Source organism: Protopterus annectens, chromosome 4.part1 (assembly GCF_019279795.1).
Source record: "Protopterus annectens isolate FY-2018-M chromosome 4.part1, PAN1.0, whole genome shotgun sequence".
NCBI lineage: Eukaryota > Metazoa > Chordata > Ceratodontiformes > Protopteridae > Protopterus > Protopterus annectens.
This window is the reverse complement of record NC_056734.1, coordinates 1,010,629,245-1,010,642,977: the sequence shown is the minus strand read 5'-3', so window position 1 is coordinate 1,010,642,977 and position 13,733 is coordinate 1,010,629,245.

Genomic DNA, 13,733 nt, shown 5'->3' with positions numbered 1-13,733 from the left:
AATATGCAATTATTGAAAGTAATATTGAATTAAATTGATATATTTTGTCCTAAATGATAATCTGTTTCAACCAACATGCAAGCACTTTTCATTACTTCCAATTTTTCTTTCCATATCAGTTCAGTACTTTCTTGTTTTCCAAAGCTTAATCCAAGTACATTTATACTTGTCATAGTACATTTTAATACCGCCTAACATACCTTCACAGCCTAATCCTTGACTTCTCTCTTTATTAATATAAAGTACTATTACTGGTACATATTCTTGTGGGAGCCATGGTCATGGAAGTCTCAAGGACAAATAATTTAACTGTGGTAATGGATGGGCTGCTGTGGCTGTGTGTGAAGAGGGCATTGTTTGGCAGAGGACTCAGTGCTACAAATCCCAGAGGTGGGAGTACTGGCAAGCAGTTCAGACATGATTGTTGTGATAGTGCACTCAGTGTAGGCCAGTGGAGTGAGTGACCACTGGGAGTGCGGCTGCCTTGGGAAAAATTTCAACTGTATCTCGGTGGTTGGCTCTATGGTGAACCCTGAAGGGTATAATTATTCTCTTTATTTATTGGACAGAACCTACTCTCACTTATGGAAGGTGTCTTTCTACCTGGGAGATAGGATGTGCTCAGGGTGAACTACCATGGTTCCTGAGGTTGGCAGCACTGTGTGTCCAGCTTAGAGACAAAGCTGTGTAGGGACCCAGTGTTACAGAAATCCTCTGTTTTTATGAGTGTCTTCTTGTGACTGGGAAAAGAATATTTCAAGGTTGAAAATTGAGAACAAGGTGCTGCCAGTCGACAGGTCAAGACAGACAATGCCAAGCAAGAAGGGCATGTTGTCATGTGCTTGCATTTTGTAAGTAAAGCTGCTTAGGGTAAATTCAAAGTCCCTCACACTGTTTTCATTTTTAGTGGAGGGTTGGGGGTCTGAGCTTTGATATAGCTACTGTATATAACCACCTAGTCAGGTGAGCAGGGGGTTGGTGGATTCCCTGGGTCAGTAACTGTGGATCCTTGGATTAGCATTGGTGTGGGCCCATCCTGGTGTATAAGCCCTAATGAGAAATGGCTATGTAACTCCCAAGGAGCAAGACTCTGTCTGCAGTCAGAACTTGCCAGGATGGTATTGGAAGTGTGAAAGTCCAGGTGTTGGATGTTTCCAGGGAAGGCAACAGTAGCCAGCAGATGGGAGTGGACTGGTGAGTGAGAAGATGGTGGTGCTGGCCAGCATCTTGGAAGTGCAGCTGCCCTGTGAGAACTTCAGAGTATCTGTTGCTGCTTGGCCTGGAGTCTTACTGTTTCACATGTTTACTGTTTGGGCAGTTTTCAAGTCCTGAGAGGAGCCAGGGTTGTGGAAGTCCCAAAGGGAGAATGGTGTTTACTTGCAGCTGTGAATAGGCTGTCTGTGCTGGTCAAGGAGATTAAGGCGCTGGGTGGTGGAAATTATGTAGTGGAAGCAATGGACAGGACCAGAGTGGTGCTTCCTGACAAGAAGAGAAAGTTGAAGGAGGTCTGATGTCTCAAAATGCTACTGGCATGGGAAACTTTAGCTCCTCTCTTGATGGTTGGGTTTATGTTCAAGTCTGGCTGTCCAAGTATGTACTTATTGGCCAGGGCCCATGAGCAGGAGTTCCTGTCTGCATGCTGGGATGGCTTGGGTTGAGCAGATGTAGTCCATGTGGTTGTTGATGAGGTGTGTGTGTGTGTTTGTGTGTGTGTGTGTGTGTGTGTGTGTGTGTGTGTGTGTGTGTGTGTGTGTGTGTGTGTGTGTGTGTGTGTGTGTGTGTGTGTGTGTGTCTTCAGCCCTTGAGACATGGTTATGGAAGCCCCCCAGAGGGAACACTGTTTGTCTGTGGCCAGGAAAGGAACATTGTGACTGGTCCAAAACAGGACTAAAGTGTTTTTTTTTTAACAATAAACGTCTTTCTTAAATTATCACGTATGACCTAGGTAAACTTACATTTACATAAATGAAAAATAAACATTGACACCACTTTAGTTGCAAACATTATACATCACAGACACCATTGCAACAACTGCAGTTGCAAACATTATACGTCACATATAATCTATCCACTCATTGTCAGTTAAGCCTTATATGGCTCATTCAAATCCTGCATTCTTTAAAACCTTGTTCCCTTTCTGCATATGTTGGCCCCACAATTCCCATTTTTCCTATGTAGTTTGCTAATTCCCTTTTCTAAAGATTCCAATTCCAGTTGTTTTATCTCTATTACAATATTCACTACTTCTAGTAAAGTTGCTTTACACGTTAATTTCCATTTTCTAGTAATTGCTTTTTTAGCAGCCACCACAATTAGACTCAGCAAGGCTTTACTATTTCCAGGCAATTCTGATTCTGTATCATAGCTCAAAAAAATCATCCCCCTTGTCAGTCCAATCCCCTCATCCAGCATTTATGAGATTGTGGTCCGCAGGGAGTCCTTAAAGTCTGCTAATTCACCACACTCCCAAAAACATGTTCCCAACCACCGCTTTCTTCCTCTTCACAACTCCAAAATTTGCAATCCACCTGAGGAAAAATTCTTTGGAGTCTGCGTGGGGTATAAAAATACCTATCTAAACACTTCCAGGTAAAGATCTTAAATCTTATAGACTTTCGTGTGTATTTGGGAGATATACATATACCCCCTTGTCTCTTTGTGAATTGTTTATCCAGTGTCTCTTCTCAATCCTTTCTACATTTCTCTGATTGATTCTTGTAGTTATCATGCAATATTTTATATGCTGTACTAATTATTCCCTTTTTTAATGTCAGCTTCTATTCTAAATTCTATTAAAAACTCTACCAGTGCTGGTCTTTCATTTAGGTCCCCCCCCCCATTTCTTTCTCTTTGCCTATACTCAGATATCATTCCTTGATAGGGAAGGCAATCTCTAACCTACAGTCCAAATAAATTCTTGGCATCTTCCCATTCTAGTACCTTTCCCTTTCTAGTTATTTGCTCCTAATACCTTGGCTCTTCTGCCAGTTTTCTCCACTAAATGTCAGCCCCCTTATGCCTATTATCTGAATCCCTAACCTCAGTCATCCCTATCAGCAGAATCTCTTTTCTCCATTCCTGTGTTGGTTCAGTTCTTAAAATATTTAATGCTACTTTTATGAATATAATATTCTGTATGATTTCTGTCATTCTCCTTAAGAATCTGTATCAAAAATCCCAGTCTCTCCTTATTTCTTGAGCTCCCCCCTGTATCATCATCATCCCTTTCCATTTCAGTTACAGTTTTCAGCTTGTGCTATGTATAACAGCCTTAACTGTGTTATTATTATCCTATATTGTCCTACACATTGGGACTGACATTTCTCAGTATTTTGGGGTTACAACAGTGGAATGGAGTTATGTGAAATAAGCTTGAATAGATTTTTGAGTAACAAGCAGGAAACTGTTTGACATGTGAGGATAAAGTAATGGCTCAGGTTGCGTTTATTTATCACTACTACTGATGAGGATATTAGGAATGACAGGAGGAGGAGGATGACAAAGGTCATACAGGAGGGTGACAGTGGTTCATCTTCTGAATTCTTGCAGTATGGTGAATTGAGGTAATGAACAGTGATACTACTGCTAAAGAATGCATAGGTTTGGATGGGGAGGGAGTAGAGCAAGATGTGAGAAGGTATTTCCAGCAGAAGTGGGTGTAAACATTATAAAGAGAACAGTTTGTGACTGGGTAGAAAGTGAGGTATATGATAGGAGGGTGAGTAGAGGAGGTGGAGTACGTGAGATAAAATTGTAGATGTATTGGGGTGGGTGGTGATTGGGGGTAGGGTTAGGGAGTGAAGTGAACCCCGAGGGTAGCAAGTGCTGAAAGGAGTGGGTCAACCCACTCTGTAGTAAGTACCAGGAGAACTATCTGAAAGTCTGCAGCAAAACAGGAGGTAAGACAAATCCTGATAATTTTAAAGACAGTAACACAACCTGTAGATTGCTGTTACCTTCAACTAAGTTAACTCTACATATTTGACAAGAGTCACAGCATTTAATTTTATGGTTATGTGCTTTTACTGCCTTTCCAAGGATTTCTTACCATGCTCAAGCAAAATATGACAAACTGTTAATTTAGGTTTGCTTTCAGCATTATAGGGTCTGTGAATGGGAGTGTCTCTCCAGCAGATTTAACACTGCAGTGTCAGGCTTATCATGTATGACTGATGTAATGAAGTGAATGAAGTGAAATAGGTAGTCTTCTACAACTATGTTCACATTTCCACTGTGTCGCAGGTCATTCATACTAAAATTATTATCTGGAGGTGTTGAACAGCTTGATGTTCCATTGTACCATAGATACACATGTACGCTGAATGCAATGATGTCACACAAGTCTCACTATAGCATGCCACTATTACCACGTGATATGTTCCATGAACCCATACAAATGTCTGTCACGGTTTAATGGCAGCACATTCTCAATCACAATGTCAGGGGGACAGTGCTGCTGTGTCACATGCATTCAGTTTCACACTGCACTTATACAGTGTGCTTCATGTGTTATTTAGTATGTCTACAACATTACCAAGACAGTTTCCTAGATCATGAACATGTGACTTTGGACTAATGTGATTTGTGATTTCTGTGCACATGGGCATACTCAGTTCTTTGCCATCAGTATGACATAACTGCTGTACCATTCAGTTATTGCAGGAGGAGATTGCAGCATGTTTGCCATGCATACCTCTTAACTCTCCATGATTTCCAGGAATGTCCCTGATTTTTACACAAATTTCAGCACTGTCCTTCTGCAGCCCTCCTAAAACTGATGACTTATGGATAACAGGTGGTGAATTACCACTAAACAACTACTGACAATTATTACAGTTCCACATTTCTTTTACTTCAGAAAATGTATATTATTTTACATTGCCTTACTTTGGCAATGCTTCAGGTTAGTAGTACTTATATTTTAACAGTGTCCCTGATTATTTCTCAATGTGTCCGTGAATCTGTTGATATTTCTCCCTGATTACTTGACAGCCAGATTGCCATTACCTTTTTTTCTGTGACATGTCATTGTGAGGATCTACAAGCTATGCACATGTCTCCACATTTATGTACCATCCTTGCTAACTGTCCTATCAACTCAGTATGTCACTGTTTACATCACAAATCATCTGCATTGCAATGCAGCCTTCTGTAACTGTCACCTCATATACCGTCCTGCCTGTTTCCATTGCACTACATTTGCTCAGGAAGTGTGAACAGCAGTAAGTGTTCTGACATGCATTTTGCATACTTTTATGCTACTCAATTGTCCTGGAGAAGTATGCACACTTACATAAGTTCACTTTGGAAACTATCCACGTTTAGTCTGCCTTCTTCATTATTATTCATTCCTATATTTTCTTTGTGTGCACATTGACATCAGCACACTTTCCCTGCATGGTGTGTCTTTCCTTGTAGCTGTCCTTGCCATTCCCCTCACCCCTTCATTACTCTGTATACATGTATGATATTTCAGTGTACATTCCACGCAGTACATCTTTCCATTCAGTTTATGCTTTAACTACAGTTCTTTCTTTCAAAGTGGTCTGTGTGGTTGTATGCGCAAACTCAAATAGCAGGTTTGCCCATTGGCAAAGCTATGTATTTACTGTGTGAGTGCTTGTGATACTGTACACTGATTCATGGCCGCCAGCACTGTTGATGGCCATAGAAATGTACTTGTGTTCCTATGCACATGATGAGTAGCGTGCATCTGCAAGTAGCACTGCTTCTTAGATTCCTGACATGTAAACTCTGTGTAACTTTCATATAAACTAAACATGCAGTTTATTGAATCCTGGGTCATGTCTTCACAAAATCTTTCTGACATTTTAATTTTGTACAAACAATATTTTGAGTATACATTTCTATCAAATTATCTTACATTAATTAGCATGTCCACTTCACAACTACTGCTAGCTGAAGTAAGACTTTTGTTCTGTGTAAATGTAATGCCACATGTTATACACTTAAACCTGATTTGGATATATACTTTCTGCTGGATATTGTTTCCTGTCTACAATTCAACCAGCTACTGTGGCTATTCATGGTTCATTTCTTAGTACACTAACTTACTTGCCAGTTTCACAAATGTTTGAGAATGTATCTCATCTGCCAGTTTTCACAGTGGGTTAACCCTTTTAGTGGTCCATGCACGTAGGGTTAATTCTCCAACAAACATCCCGATCTTGCCATCACAACTTTCAGAGTGTACCTTCAGGCTAGCTTTCAACATCCCTCATGTCTTTCAGAAACTGATTAGCAGAGAGAAAGGATTCCATTTGCACAGCTAATGATTTTTAAACTCTGTTATTATATTGTCCATTCTAAGTCTGTCATATAAGAAGACCAACAGCGCACATCCTAATATGGGACTGTTCAGACGCTTTCTTTTGGTTATTACTTGCTTTAGTTTTATCTGTTAATCATACCATGGTAAAACAACTCCAGGAATGATTAAGTCACTTTCTAAAGCAATCTTGATTTCCTGGATGGTATACTGCAATGGGTTGAACTCTAGTGGTATTCCAGAGGCAGCTGAATGGTCATCTGTGTGACATCCATCCTCTGAGCCAGTGATCAATGAGCCTCAGTCCTCACCACTAACACTGGATGGGGAAAGCTCACTGTAAGAAAAATAGATACACACAGTATTTCCATATGCAACCCTTCTGCACTATGCAGCATTTCATTTAAGAGCACACAGGGTATTCACATTCCATTCCTGGGGCTTGACTTTCTCCCCAGGACTAAAATAAGACTCTACAGTGACCACTAAAAAGTTAACTCCTCAGCTTTGTGTTCAAAGTCAAGTCCTCCACCAACCTCTCTGTGAAATCATTGCTCTGTGTCCCTGTTCAAAGTAGCTGTCACTGAAATTCGGATTTTCACATACACACCTGGGAAAGGCTGGCACAGCTTACCTGCTCTGCCCCCTACAACCAGACTATAAGGCAGATATACTGCCACCAGAACACCCACATCCAGCTACTTTAAGGCTATTACCAGGGTACCCATGTACACATAGTAAATGTAATACCTACACAAATGGTGGTGTTTAACCAAACAGCAAGACTTTCAAGAGCATGGAGCCACAAGGCCACTACATAAATGCAAGTACTCTCAAAGGTTTAAATATTTTTGTAATAGACCAGACACAATGAAAGGTTTAGATATATTTAATAATAGATATTACAAAAAGCACATGACAATACTAAATACCTACTCACAAAAAAACACCACAGTTTCAATCACAGGAAATATAAATAACAACACAGATGGAAAGCTCTGACAGTTACAGAAAAATGACATTTAACTAATCTCACTAGATTTTCCTAATTGACTGAAGAATTACTGTTCCCTAGTGACTTACTACAACAAGGTGAGATGAAGTGGGATGAGTGTCTCTTGTCATATCTCTTACTAGTATTCAGATACAGTTTCATGGATGGCTAGAGTGACATCACATCTGGTCACCTGACTCAGTGTTTACTACACTAACCCCTCACTAGAAGCTGAGCCAGGATCTGGCACAGATGTGTCACAATAGACACATAGAATTTTGCTAAGGCTTACTACAACATCTGGAAGCTGTAAAACAATTCCAACACTTCCATCCTTCCTGCAGAAATTAATAAGCCAGGCTTTTCACAGAAATTGCATCTCTAGCTGCATTTAGACCTGTGAAATAAAATCTTTATGGCCTAAACCAAGTCATTTAATTTAAAGATATTTTCTTAAGATTACCTGGGCTGAGCTTACCCCTTCCCTTCTAGTTTCCTCAGTGAAATATATACATTTCAATAATTACCACAATACAGTCTGATATACATGCATATTTCTGTTATGTCTTCCCAAACCCACTGTTGATGCAATTTTAACTGAAGAAACTTTACAAATACATTTTTAACACAATCAACTGTACAAATCAGTTTGATGTTCAAATAGCATACAATTCTTTACAAAATTCCACCTAGCTAAGCTGACATATGCCACACATGCACTGCCTTACTCCCCGTAGCACAGTAGGCACTACCTCACATCATCACACCCTGCATATACTGTTATATAAAAATACAGACTGAAATAATTTCTCCTTAGCCAGAACACACACTTTGCTATGATCCATCTCCAGGGTCTTCAGGAACCTCATTCTTTCTCTTCCCAGGCTGTGTCATTTCTGGAAATTTACATGTACAGCTGCAGCTACTTCAGCAGTGATTCCTGATGAAGATAATACAGATTTGAAAGTGCACTTAACCACAACAGTACATGTTTAATCAACTCACTGCTGCTGTAGCCACAGTTTGTCCCATCCCTTTCTCTCTGTATTGTTTCTGCTACAGTGAACTTCTCACTAGCTTCACTCTGTCTTATTAGGACAGTCAGTTCCCTCCCCCTTTTCATTTAGCAAGAAAGTCCTGAATTGCTTTTGACCTTAGGCCCCTGTTTTTGCCATCACGGGCAGGATGAAGGAGTCAACAGCAGCCTGAATTCACACGTGGAAGGAGCAGAAGCCTTTAAAAGACTGACTGTCATCTTTAGTGGGTTATGACCACATACCTTAGGCTATCGCAGCAGTGATGTCATTGAACATGCGCTGTTAAGGTAAATGGAGGTACAACAACGTATGTTCTTCTTAGCAACAAATGTAATGGATTTTCCCTAAATTTGTGGGTTAGGAAGTTGCGTCCTCCACACTTTGTTTACTTTCTACTTACACAGAAATTAGACGTAACTAGGCAGATTACCCATAATATGGCTTCTTGAAAATATCATGACTTCAGAAAAATCCAGTACTGACAAGTGAAAACATATAAATGCAGTACAAGTGAAAACATGAAAAAAGCAAAAACAGTTTTAGGAGTAGTGGCCATTTTCTATCACATGTTTCTGGGGGAGCTGTTTGCTTGATTGCTTGTATTTGTCAATCTTTTGGAGAGGGGGCTATTACCAGTGCTTCTGCGGAAGTTCTAGGTGAAAATGTCTATATCTTACATTTCCCATTACACCCATTGATGCAGTGCTATTATAACCACAGTGTTTACTGTCATAACATTGATGGTACACTCCGTAAATAAAGGTACAGTTCAGGACAAGACATGTCTGATGTACACCTCATCTTTTGATGTAATGACTTCAGTACTTACATTACTACTCTGCTATACAAGGTACGTATAGCAGGTTAATACTTTGTGATGCAGTAGTACAACTGCAGTATATTACCTAACATAGAACAACTGCCATAGTAAGATGTTTAAACAATATGTATGATTTGCAGATGATAACCCATTGCCAAAGCAAATTCTGACATTCTTGGTGCCTCATCTCTTACTAGTTGAACCTGCAGAAATGACTTCTAAACATACAAATACAAAAGAACAGGTGTCTCCCATGTCAGACTTTGGAAACACTGAATTACCAATGAAAACTGAAGAGCAGGTAGGATGCCAATTTCTTTACATTGTGTTATAATGATTGCTGTAGTGAACTGTAGTAAGAATCTTTGTGTTCAACATCTTTGTATCATGTATAGTAAGGGTTAAAATGTGAAATTGCATTGCGTGCAAAGAAGCAAGTTAAAATAAGCTGTTTTTCTTGTAAAGAATTTGCTGACCAAAGAGGAATGCACAGATGTTACCTTGGTCCAGGCACAAGCTTATCTTGTGACTGACCTCTGACCATCTAAGGCTCCAGTATGTGAATTTATAGCCTTGACTGAAATTCCTTGTCTGGTAACCAGTTACTGTGTACGTGCTGAGAAGGGTATAAAAACCCATGTGAAGTGTACAGAAATTAGACTGCTGACATACCATGTACTTTGTAGCATGTCTCCATGCATGTAAAATAAACCTTTTTGCTTATTTTTATCTGCGTGATTCTTCCAGTATATGTTAAGAGTATTAAAATCTTTTGACATTTCTGGCGCCCAAGAACATGGGGCCACCTCTTCACGGTACGAATCGCATAAGAGGGACTGAAAAACCTGTACAGGAGGGGAGAACGAATCTCGGGCTCCCTTGAACGGAAAGACCTCCGACAAAGAAGTCGTAAGTAGAGGCCAGTCACTCTTAGATTCGATCCATGGGATGATGACGAACTGGGCGGAAGATCCGCAGTAAGGTAAGCTTTTACATTTATAAAAGTACTTTTTTTAAGGGACTAGTCATAAAGGAATTTCTTTTGTTTAAATTTTACAAAAGACCGGTAGAGATCTCAGGAAAAGGAAACAGTTTTTCTTTTAAATAAGAAAAATGGGAATAGGAAGCAGTTGTTGTGCTAGTAAGGGCTGCTTAAATAAAAGGACTGAAGATGAGGAATATATGTTTAAATTACATCCAAAAAAAAAAAAAAAAAAACCTTAAAATACATAAAAAAATGAAAGACAAATTATGGGTTTAGTGGTAACTTAAATAGATCAGAATGTCAAAATTTGGTGAGAGATCTGCGTAGGGACGCAGGAGGCAAAGTTAAAAATCAAGTAAAGGTGGGATTCGATCAAGCACAGAAATGGTTAAAAGAAGCTAATAAGAGACATAGGGAACAATTTTCGAATAAGGAAAGTGGTGGCTCGAGTGCAAAAGGTGCATTTTTTTGTCCATAAAGAAGATGACGAGACATCTGTTGTCTGTCGTAAACCGACAGCCCCACCTTTGTATCCAGAAGTCCCTAAAGAAATGGTCGGTTCACCCCAGTATCAGGAAAAAGAAGCAGAAAATCAAGAAAAGGTGTCCTCCATAGTTTTACAGGGGCAGAGAAGCAGGGAAAAATACCCTCCGTAGTTTTACAAAAAACAAGCAGAGGAGACTCTGGAACTACGTAACCGTAGTATAGACAAATCAGAATAAAAACAAAAAGAAGCTAAAGTACATACCCTGTCCACAGACTCATATCCCCTTACATGCAGAAAAATATCTTGTGGAAAAGAAAAGAAAACAGGCTCAAACCTTTACGGTGAGCGCGGATGAAACACTTATGTTAATATAAGCTCCGTCCAATAGAGGTAGAGAAAGGGGACGGGGTAGAGGCAGAGGGAGAGGGAATGTAGGACATTTTGAAGATTACGAAGGCAGACAAAAGAGGGGGAAATGTTTTAAATGCAGTAAGAAAGGGCATTTCGCAAGAGATTGCCGGAATCCCGGGAAATCTGCTGCTGCTCCAGATCATAGTTCAGCATGACTATATGATGGCAGCATGGACGAACCGGACCCAGGTGCTGAGGTCGACTGGCAAGAGTCAGTAATACAGAATGAGGATGATTTTGAGGATGTGAATAAAGAAGGTAAAAGGGAATGTGCAGGATGGGAACATGAGATAACTGATTTTTCAGAAAAAGGTGAATATCAGGTTGTTAGCCTGACAGCTCTAGCTACGACTATCCAGTTAGAAGTGCAACCGGTAATCATATTACAGGTTGAAGGGAGGGACGTAGAATTTCTATGTGACTCAGGGGTTTCTAGGACCTTATTGAAACACACTGCAGTGCCGTCCAATGTGACTACTGATGACTATGTATTAGTCAAAGCGGCCGACGGCCGCATCTATAAGGAACCTTTGTCTAAACCTTTATGGTTTACGGACCCTGAAACTAATCAAACCATTAGATTTCGGGTGATTGTCTCTCAGATTTGCCCTGTTAACTTATTAGGAAGGGATTTGATGCATGTTTTTAGAATAGCAGCAATACCAACTGCATCAGGAATCTTGGCTAAGCGTATGAAAATCCAGGATGAAATGTTGCAGGTAGGACAAGGGGATTTACATTACTGGTATAGTAATGATCTTATTGAAACAGGACCACAAAGTGTGGCCAATGAGTTAACTAACCTAGCTTTGAGCAAATATAGTACGGCTATTCAGTTACCAGAGGCTGCCAAACAACTACACTGTACAATGTATTACAGGAAAAGTGTGGGACCTGATCCCAAGTATGAGGAACAATTTTTTAAACACAAGGTGACCAGGATCCTATTACAAAATCTTTATTGGGACAGGGCAGGGAACTCCGCAGTTACTTGTAGTCTCACAAGAGACATGCAACAGCTTTTCAAAATGCCTCAATCCCACATGTATCTGTGACTAGGGAAGAACAAACGGCATGGTATATAGTTGGGAAAAAGGTTACCGATTGGTCAAAGATGACACCAGAACAGCTGGCAGGTAAGGGGGTTCAGGTACAGAAGTTAAATTGGGTGACCCAGGTCAGACCAACGGTACATCTTCGAGAAGATCGGTTAACACCGACAGGAGGCATGCCATCCTGACTATGCTTTCTGACCCCACAAGAAGAATTAAAACTACAGTTAGTACCAAAATCCTTATGGTCCCTAGGACAGCACGACATTGGGCTAATAAAAACAGCGGGACAGGTTAAAATAACTCCAAAATCCGATTTTAGACCTCATAAGCGTCAGTATCCATTAAGTAAAAAGGCAGAAGAAGGCATTCTACCAGTGATCACGGCTCTACTGAGAGCTGGGGTTTTAATTCCATGCACAGATTCACCGTGTAACACACCCTTGTTCCCAGTAAGGAAACCGGATAGGACATGGAGAATGGTACAGGATCTGCCGGCTGTAAATGCTGCTGTAGTGCCAAGGGCTCCTATGGTCCCAGATCCGTCTGTTTTGTTAAATGATATCCTTCCCACAGATAAGTATTTTTCTGTTATTGACATTAGTAACGCATTCTTTTCTATTCCCCTACAGGAAGATAGTAGGTTTTGGTTCGCTTTTATGTTTATGAGCAAGCGGTACACATACACACGACTGCCGCAGGGATATTGTGAAAGCCCTACAATCTTTTCACAAGAAATGTCGACAAACCTGGCACAGTTTCAGCCAGAGCATGGCTATCATCTACTATTGTACATGGACGACATCTTACTGGCTGCACCCACGGAGGCTGTCTGTGAGTTCGAAACTATTCGGTTATTGCATTTTTTGGCAAAAGAGGGACATAAGGTAAATAAATCTAAATTACAATTTTGTAAAACTGAAGTACGGTATCTAGGCTATACCATTTCAATTGCTGGTAGACAACTAGATAACTGTAGAAAAGAAGCCATTTTACAGGCACCAATGCCCAGCACAAAAAAGAAATGATGTCATTTTTAGAAATAACAAATTTTGTCATAGTTGGATTCCCAACTATGCAGAGGAAGTAAGTCCACTTTTGGAACTTATTTTCGCACTTCCCATGGCAGCACATGACGCGCTGCAATGGACGGATAAGGCAATACAGGCATTTACTAGGGTAAAACAGTTGATAGCAGGATCTGCAACACTTAGCTTCCCTGACTATACAAAACCCTTTGTTCAGACAGTAGATTGTAAGCAGGGCTTTATGACATCGGTTTTGTTGCAAATCTATGGGGATAAGTTGAGACCATTAGCTTTTTATTCCAGTAAATTAGACACAGTGGCATGATCTTTGCCACACTGTGTACAAGCAGTAGTCGCAGCTGCACAGGCTGTGCAAGCATCTGCAACCCTAGTTTTGTTTCATGACCGTACCTTACGAGTACCGCACTCTGTAGCGGTAATACTACTACAGGATAAAGTTACCTTTCTCTCTCCTAGCAGACACTTATCCTGCATGACAACGTTACTATCACAACCACACATGACCATTGAGCAATGCACCACTCTTAATCCAGCCACGCTGTTACCTACAGCTGACGATGGTGCCCCTCACGTGTGTTTAGATTTGATACACTCTAATGTCTTACCAAG